General features: G+C 32.6%; 1 long non-coding RNA gene across 1 annotated transcript; it reads left to right on the forward strand.

Moving 5' to 3' along the window:
- The first annotated feature begins 1,382 nt into the window (after positions 1–1,382).
- Positions 1,383–7,437, forward strand: LOC127415065 (uncharacterized). The gene is made up of 12 exons (XR_007892903.1): positions 1,383–1,423; positions 1,569–1,787; positions 1,897–2,041; positions 2,232–2,991; positions 3,193–3,225; positions 3,682–3,726; positions 3,867–3,887; positions 4,045–4,192; positions 4,466–4,540; positions 6,444–6,543; positions 7,096–7,201; positions 7,337–7,437. It is a non-coding gene; the product is annotated as an uncharacterized LOC127415065 (long non-coding RNA).
- The last annotated feature ends 2,439 nt before the right edge of the window (positions 7,438–9,876 follow it).

The following is a 9,876-nucleotide window of genomic DNA, read 5'->3' on the forward strand; positions in this document are numbered from 1 at the left end:
AATGGCCAGCAACATCCAATCACTGCCAACCATGTTGAAATAAAACGTTGCATGAAAAATTCTGAATCTGTGTACATATGGTAAAAAAATATCTTTTTTCTAGCCAAAATATATTTTAAATATATGCCAAATATATGTTGTAACTGTGAAGCTCAATAAAATATATTTTTGAAATCGAAAATATATTTAATTTCAACCTTCATTTCACAAAATATATTTCAAAATGTATTTCAGGGTCAAGAAAATACATTTCCAACCTTACAGAATGTGGATGGAGATCAAAAGTATCCATTATTTAAAATCAAAAAAATAAAATAAAATTAAAATAAAAAAAAAAAAAGTGTGTTAGAAGAATTACATTCTAAAATAGTTTACCGTAGAGTAACAGGAATATATCTTATGTACAACATCAAAAAATAGTTGGCTACAAATAAAAACAAGAGCCAAAGGTTTAGCAAGAATAAGATAACAGATCAAGTTTATTTATTTGCTTGTCACATTACAGAATACCTCACTACTAATGTAGTGTACAGTTGACTTTGACATTAACTGTCAGGGATACAGTAGGACATTTAATGATAACAAGGCAGTAATTGTACTGTATGATATGATGTTTTGAAAAGAAACCAGAACAACAACGATGCACTAAATTGCAATGTACACTTTAAGTTTTTGACATTAATTCATTAAGGGATACAATATAACACTTTAATGGTAACACACAAAGTATTAAAATCATTGCTATAATTTTCTGTTTAAAATAAACAGAGCAACAACAATGCACAATATATAATACTGCTAATGTACCATACACTTGACTTTTTGCCATTAAATATTCAATTAAGTTTGTGGTTTTTTTTAACCTATTGATGAAATTAAGATGACAAAATAAAGGACAACATTGAGGATTATTCGTAAAACACAAACGGTAAACATTTGTAATAAAGATAGAATGTTATTTATTGTGAAATATATGCTTACCAAGCAGTTTTCCAGGGACTTCAAAAAATGCATCGTCTTGTTGCAGGATCCGTACTTTAATTGCCGCACGCAACACAGTCTGCGCATGCGCATTGTCTTAGTGATGTTAAAGACATAATTAGATTTTAAAAATAAAAACTAAAATATTTAAAGAATCCTAAAAATAAATAAATGTAAGTGCAAAGTACATTTTTTAAAAAATAAAAATAAATTTTAAATAACCGTTGCCTGAGGCGCGAATTCCGACCGTGACCGCACGCTGGTAGACACAAGCTGATTATGTTCGCGTTAATTAAGTGGGTGGAGGATGAAAAATTCTCAATTGTGCCCACTGAACATATTAGAAAATTTGATGAGGATGAATACTCAGCAGGTATGGAGGAAAATTACGTTTACTTGGTGGAGTGGCCGGCCTATGAGGCCTCCATCATCAAGATAGCAGGTGCCTATTTTTATTATCCTATTTCCAATATAATACTATTATATTATCCTCTATTATTCTGTATAATAATAGATTTATATTGTAGATTTATAACAAGACGTCAGTAAAATATTCTTTTTTTTTTTGTTTGTTTTTTTTTTTTTAGTTAACATCAGGACCGTATGTAGTTGTGACGTACTACAAACATTAGCATTTTTCTTAGCATTATTCTACCTCCTCAGAAAGGGAAAGAACTTTACAAATAAAACTTAAGGAAATTGAAGAACAGCTACCCGAGTCAGACACTCTGAAGAGAAAGAGTAAACCTTCAATGAAACTCCTAGAGGCCGCAGAGATGAGAGAGGAACCAGCAGCTAAGAAAAAGGTTAGTGTTGGTCAGAACCGTGTGTGTGTCTGTTTATATATATATATATATATATATATATATATAACATATAATTGTACTTGTTTACAGTCAGTGATGTATGTTTAAGGTACACCTCACAGACCTACCAAATGATCTAAAGGTGTGGAATGAAAGAAAAATGGAACATCTACAGCGTGTGATAAATCAGCTGAGAGAAAAGAACATGAATCTAAATAAAGAGAATGAGAGGCTGAAAAATGAAATACTTGAAAGTAAGTACTGTACTAATTAAAAAACAAAACAAATATATATATATATATATATATATATATATATATATAATGTATGTATGTATGTGTGTGTGCGCTTACACTAACCACAGTTTGGTCTTTCTACTGTTTGTTTTTTTTTTTTTTTTTTTTTTTTTTTTTAATTTATTCACATTTAATTTTACTTTCACAGAAATCCCATCTCTCCTTCTGGCTAGAGCACTTACTCCAGGAGGTTAGAATTGTTTACATAATATAAAGCACAGTTACTAATGACAATGTTCCACATTTCCTTGCCTTTTTAAACTTAAGACCTTTAGAGTTTTTTGGTTGCTCAGTAGTAATATTTCTGCCTATTTATTTCAACCCATGAAATCAAATGCAGATGTTCCTGAAGTAAGATTTAAATCTAATTTATTAATTTGTTTGTCATTATCATTATTATTGTTGTTGTTGTTTTTGGTACAGTTTACAGTAGCTGTTGCAGATGTTCATGATGTACATTTTACATGTTGTTCATATCTATGAACATATGATATAGATAAAAAACAAATAAACTTGTGCATTGTACTTAGGGCCACGATCACGAACGGATGGGGGGGAGGGGCTTATACTAACTTGCACTGGGTCGTCCCTGATTGTTCTTGTACATTGCATCTGAACAAGGAATAGTCTGCTATGTAAATATTTTTCTGATGTACAGTATTAAGTGACTTGTTTCTAATATATGAATTTCTCTCGTACAGATGTCCAAGACTCCGCTGCTTTTTATGTAATGTCTGTGCCACATGCTATTATGTCACATACTAAGCATAACTATTAAAATAATGACTGTTTTCTTGAGATCATTAGATAAACTTATTTGTAACAACAATTGTCCAGTACTATTGCTAACATATATCCATTTACTGTATTAATTTTAGCTTTTGGAATCAAATGCAGATTTCCTTGATGTAAGTTATGCATTTTATCTATTGTTTTTATTTTATGTTTTTACATTAAAATATACTTGTACAATCAGAAACTTTATTCATAGCATCCTAGTGATTTGAACATGACTGTGGTAGATAAAGAATAGTTCACCTAAAATTGATATTTCTCATCATTTACTCACCCTTGTGATGTCTCAAGTTTGTATGACTTTTTTTCTTCAGCATAACAGCAAGATATTTTCTGATGGAGATATGGTGAGTATATGCATATAGACATACAGTCCTAGTGCTTAACACATGCACAGAGCACTAGGTGGAACCAGGAAGTTATTTAATTAATCATGATCATGAATTTGATTGCTGATGTCAAGATTTATAGTAGAGGTATATTTTGGTGGAACGTTTTGGTCTGTTCTCACCCAAAATCAAGAAGACATTTGCTTCAGAAGACATTTATTAAACTACTGGAGTCTTATGGCTTACAATTAAGCTTTTTATGTCTTTTTCAGAACATGAAACTCTGTACCTATTCACTTGCATTGTATGGGTGTATTCAATTCATACCTCCATCAAAATATAAGTCACATGACTTACAAGCAGTAATGTTTAGATGGTTGTGCAACGTTGTGATATTCTGATACTTCTACAAAGATTTTATGATGCTCAGTGTTATGTGTATTGTTTTTAATCTATCAATATTCTGCTTCACAGGTGCCGAAGGCTCCATCCAAGGCTTTTCTGTCTGGTTCTGCCAAAGTAAGTATTTTGTTTTCATTTATGAAAAAATACATGGTGCACTTACATTAGTGTCATTGCTTTGTTAATTCTTAATAAAGTGTGTCTGTCTGTAATAACATTGTTGACTTTATTTATTTTTTTATTTTTACTTTTTTTAGTGTTCCAGTGATGCTAATTATGTAAGTAAATTTTGCTGAGGATTTAGGTCTGTACATACAGATTTGTTACGCATTTCTGTGATGGGTGAAATGGCTGAATAAAAACTTAAAAGAGTTTTAAAGAATTTATTTGAAAATAATGTATATTGTAACTCTTTTTATGTGATCACAACCACAGGTTTAGTTAGCACATGGCACAGGCATAAAACTTCTAAAGCATCAATGGACTTCTGCCCTGCAGACCCAAACAGCCACTTCAATGATGCGTGTTCTTTTAATCGCCGCCTTCCCACTGGAGGTTCTTCTGATCCACAGCAATCTGAAAGGTAAACAGTTTCGAAGGCCAGGTCAAATTCTTAGATATTAATCTGAGTAGTTTAAAAAAGGCTAATTCTACCTCTCCTTCATTATTTTCTTTACTGTCCAAAACATACCCATAAACATATCTTTCAAATCCAGCATACCTATAGTTATTTTTCTTCAGTTCTTCTGTTAAGGTGAACAAAAATATTTGGAAATCTAAAACTAGTTTGAAGACAATGGTGCATGCCCTCTGTACCCTATTCAAATGTTCATGTATCGTGTATTGTCTTTTGTAGGAGGAATGAGTAAAACTGACTGTGGTGCCGAGAGAAGGAGTGCCCTTGATAAGGACACCATGGCAGCCATATATGGTAAGTCAAGACTTGCGGTGCGTCCGAAATCACATACTGTTTCAGTAGGTACTACATTTGTATTTGAATTTACTTCACAACCGTTAAAAAAGTATGTTCTATATGAATGAAATTCGGACTTACCTACTATTTTTCAAATACTATGAATTCAGACATACTACCATGTTGGCATACTGTATAGTAGAGAAGTATTTGATTTCGTATGCAGAGTTGGTGAAAGGAAAATTTACTAGAAAAATTCATTTAAAGGGTTAGTTCAGCCAAAAATGAAAAAATTGTCATAATTTACTCACCCTAGTGTTGTTCCAAACCCGTAAGTTTTTGTTCATCTTCGGAACACAAATGAAGATTTTTTTTTTTTTTTATGAAATCTGAGAGCTTTCTGTCCCTCCATTGACAGCTACGCAACTACCACTTTGACGTTTCAAAAAGTTCATAAAGAGATCGTAAAACTAATCCGTATGAATTGAGCGGTTTAGTCCAAATTTTCTGAAGAGCCTTGATTGCTTTGTATGATGAACAGATTGAATTTAGGCTTGATCAGCGAATATAAACAGAAGCTCAACCAAACCTGCTTGACGCACGAGAATGAGCCTCATTGGTTCTCGCTGAAGCTCAAAGTGCTGCGTAACACGAGAATGAACCTCATTGGTTCTCGCTGAAGCTCAAAGTGCTGCGTAACACGAGAATGAACCTCATTGGTTCTCGCTGAAGCTCAAAGTGCTGCGTAACACGAGAATGAACCTCATTGGTTCTCGCTGAAGCTCAAAGTGCTGCGTAACACGAAAATGAGCCTTATTGGTTCTCGCTGAAGCTCAAAGTGCTGCGTAACACGGGAATGAACCTCATTGGTTCTCGCTGAAGCTCAAAGTGCTGCGTAACACGAGAATGAGCCTTATTGGTTCTCGCTGAAGCTCAAAGTGCTGCGTAACACGGGAATGAACCTCATTGGTTCTCGCTGAAGCTCAAAGTGCTGCGTAACACGAGAATGAACCTCATTGATTCTTGCGGAAGCTCAAACGTGCTGCGTAACACGAGAATGAACCTCATTGGTTCTCACGGAAGCTCAAAGTGCTGCGTAACACGGGAATGAACCTCATTGGTTCTCGCACGTCAAGCAGTCATGCTTGAGCTCCTGTTTACCACAGCTGATGTTTGAGTTGATGAATGGTTATATGTGAATAAAAGCCTAAATTCAATCTGTTCATCCTATAAAGTGATCGAGTCTCTTCAGAAAATTTGGACTAAACCACTCAATTCATATGGATTAGTTTTACACTGCAAAAAATACTTTTCTTAGTATTTTTGTTTTGTTTCCAGTCCAAATATCTAAAAATTCTTAAATCAAGATGCATTTACTAGACAAGTACATTGACATAAGATATTGTCTTGTTTTCCGAAAAAAAAAGTTTTTTCTTAAAACAAACAAAATTATCTGCCAATGGGGTAAGAAAAATAATCTTGTTTCCATTTGATTTTTTGTCTTACCCATTTGCAGATATTTTAGCTTTTTTAAGCAAAAACTCACTTAATTTGGAAAAAAATATTATTATTTTTTTCAGAAAACAAGACATAATATCTTATGCCATATTACTTATCTAGTAAATGCATCTTGATTTAAGAATTTTTAGATATTTGGACTGGAAACAAGACAAAAAATCATTTTTTGCAGTGTACAATCTCTTTATGAACTTTTTGAAGCATCAAATTGGTAGTTGCGTGGACTGTCAATGGAGGGACAGAAATCTCTCAAATTTCATAAAATTATCTTAATTTGTGTTTTGAAGATGAACGGAAGTTTTATGGGTTTGGAACAACATGAGGACGAGTAATTAATGACAGAATTTTCATTTTTGGATGAACTATCCCTTTAAAATATAGCTGTGATTTTTGTCTCTTACAGTGGCAGTGAAGAAGAGGTTTCCCAATGTGTCCAGAGGAGCTTTGGGGATTGCAGTGAATTCTAAGATGGGGGAACTGAGACTGCTTTTTTGAAATTTAAAGTATGTTCCTTGCTTGATTTTTATTCAAATGTGTTACATACATGTTCACATTTTAGACATCAAATGTTACGTGTGTGTATTTTCTTGTATTGAAATATATGAAATATATTTTTTTTAATGCTTTTAAAATATATTTATATTTGTAAAATATATTTTCAAAAATGGCCAAAAAAATTTATTTGTAGAAAATGTATTTATGTAAATGTATTTTGACATATTTTAGCAAATATATTTTTTGGCCATTTTTTGTACATTTTGAAATATATTTGAAAATATATTTTTTTACTGTATGGAATGAATACTCAAGTGTTTGTTCCTACATTTTATTCATTTAATCAAACAGATTAAACAAGCATTCACGGGTGGGCGGGGTTTCTGGCACTTAATTATGAATCATTGAATTGTGAATCATTGAAATAATTGAAAATAATTGCATAGGCTACAAACCTTTAGCATGATAATGCTTTTAATTGCTGGTGCTCACGGTTGCTACATGTTTTAAAAGTCTTATATCTTAACATAAAATTAAATAATAAAATTATGTGTCTAAAGGACGTGTGCTGATCTCCACAAGATTTCAACAGAAAACGGAGAGAAACCCGGCGTGCAGCATGAGGCCGATTCCACATGTGTACTTCCGCCCTAGACAGCTCACTCTGTAAATACGTACAGTTTTTATCAAATTAATTTGACACGTGTCCTCCTTTGCCTATGTTCGGTATGAACATAACACAAAGTATGTTAATGTTTACTGCGTGTCGGCGGAGCAAAATCACACTCGCTCTTCTTTCAGTTTCAGCACGAGCAGTGAATATGGTGAACCCTGATTGGATTAGAATCTTGATGGACGTGACACTCATTCTTTTCTTGTCTTTTTTTCTTTTTTTTTCATTTTTTTTTTTCATTGGATTCATTAAGTTACTCAGGAAAAAAAAGCACTTTACATCAAATTAAACCTTGTAAGATTAACCTACAGTATACATGAATAAAAAATTCATTTTAAAAATGTTTTGTGAAAAGTGTGTATTCGTTAATTAATAATGTGTTACCATGACCCTTGCTTTAAAATAATTAGTAATTCCTTCGTGTTTATGTGGTAACACTTGACTCACTACTTATGGGTTACCAGAATTATTTTAAATAGACCTCCAGCAATATCAAACCTGCTAGTTAATAATTTGTAATGAACAGAAGAGATATCCCAAGGAATACACATGTTGGGCACATACATCTGTAAGCTGACTATGATACTCTACCAGACACTGTAGCCATGATTTAGAGAGCTGTTACACTCATAAATTAATTCCCACAAAGAACACACGAGGCGCATATTTCTCTGAAGGCGCATTTCATGATCATGTTCACAATAAAAACATAATCATTCACATTTTAGACACTGTTTATGTTTTGATTAGTAATTAATAAGTAGCTATTTTAAATTAGCCATAGTTGGTAGATAGTTCTCAATTAGGAAAATCAAATCCAGTAATTAGTGATTACCTAACAGCGAACTACCTCTGTCATCAGTTCGCTATTACTTACTGATTGGTTAATCGTGTTTCCATATTAGTAAATAGTAGTAACTAAAGTGTTAATGTAGTACTACTCATTAATCCTGTATTCATTCCTGCATAATTACCTATTAATGATGGACCATTATTCTAAAGTGTTACCTGTTTTTTGTTTTTGGCTTCGTTCTAAGTAAACTCTAGAGATTGTTGTGCATGAAAATACCAGGAGATCTTCAGTTACAGAAATACTCAAACCAGCACATCTGGCACCAGCAATCATGCCACAGTAAAATCACATATTTTTCCACATTCTTATGGTTCATGTGAACATTAACTGAAGCTGCTGACCTGTATCTGCTTGATTTTGTGCATTGCACTCCTGCCACACAAATGGCTGAACAGATAATCGCATAAATAAGTAGGTATACAGGTGTTCCTAATAAACTTCTCAGTGAGTGTAATTTTCAACATTGCTGATGTTGAATGTTGAATAATGGCAGTATTTTTGATCAAATTAATGAATCCTTGATGAACAGAAGCATCAATTTCTTTCAAGAACAAAAATGTCCAAACTTTTGAATGGTACTGTATGTGGAACTTAATACACAGATTCTTTTACATACAGTATATTCAACTTTACAACTAGTCAGAACTGAAATTGCCATAAACATTTTGAGGGTACCACCTCAAGTCCAACATTCAAAATCCCATAGCAGGTCTCTCATTTCACAATAAATAATGGAAAACTTTGTACAAAAAAGTTATAATGAAATATAATAGGACTGCTTAAAGTAAGTCATTTCTATCTTTGTATGGCTGAATGTATTAATCATTAAAACTCAACAAGTATGAATTATAAGTGAAACACCATTCATTTTTTACAATGTATTTTATTCTTTTAATGATTAGTGTGTGTGTGTGTGTGTGTGTGTGTGTGTGTGTGTGTGTGTGTGTGTGTGTGTGTGTGCTGTCACAAATGTTCCAACCAGTCCTTAGAAATCACACTGAACAGAATGAAACTGTAAGAATGTTAAATTAGGTTTACACTACCGTTCAAAAGTTTGGGGTCACTTACCTGAAAAGTTTCTCATGATCTTAAAAACCTTTTGATCTTAAGGTGTATGCTTAAATGTTTGAAATTAGTTTTGTAGACAAAAATATAATTGTGCCAACATATTAATACATTTAATTACAAAACTAAAATTTTATTAAAAAAAAAAAGTTTTTGAAATGATGACTTGGACCAAATAATTAAAAAAAGAAGCCACTAAGTGCCCAGCATATAAATGGGAACTCCTTCAATACTGTTTAAAAAGCATCCCAGGGCGATACCTCAAGAAGTTGGTTAAGAAAATACCAAGAGTACATTTCTGCAAAATCTAGGCAAAGGGTGGCCACTTTGAAGATGCTAAAATATAACATAGTTTTGATTTATTTTGGATTTTTAGAGTCACAACCTAATTCCCATATTTCCATTTCTATAATTCCATAGTTGTGATGACTTTACTATTATTCTAAAATGTGAAAACAATTAAAAATAAAGAATGAGTAATTGACCCTAAACTTTTGAACGGTAGTACACTACATGTGTTAAAATAAACATGATGCTGTTAAAAATATTTAATGAATTTCAGTTATTATAAATAATGTACTGTATGAATCATTCCCTGAATGCAATATTCTATGAACCTCAAAGGATTTGTACATCTCTAAAGTTGTACATGCATTAAAGGGATTACATTTTAGATTCTATGCATCCATCAATCCATCCGTCCGTTCGTCCATCTGTCTGTCTGTCATCTTTCTGTCTGTCTGTCTGTCT

Source organism: Myxocyprinus asiaticus, chromosome 24 (assembly GCF_019703515.2).
Source record: "Myxocyprinus asiaticus isolate MX2 ecotype Aquarium Trade chromosome 24, UBuf_Myxa_2, whole genome shotgun sequence".
Classification (NCBI taxonomy): domain Eukaryota; kingdom Metazoa; phylum Chordata; class Actinopteri; order Cypriniformes; family Catostomidae; genus Myxocyprinus; species Myxocyprinus asiaticus.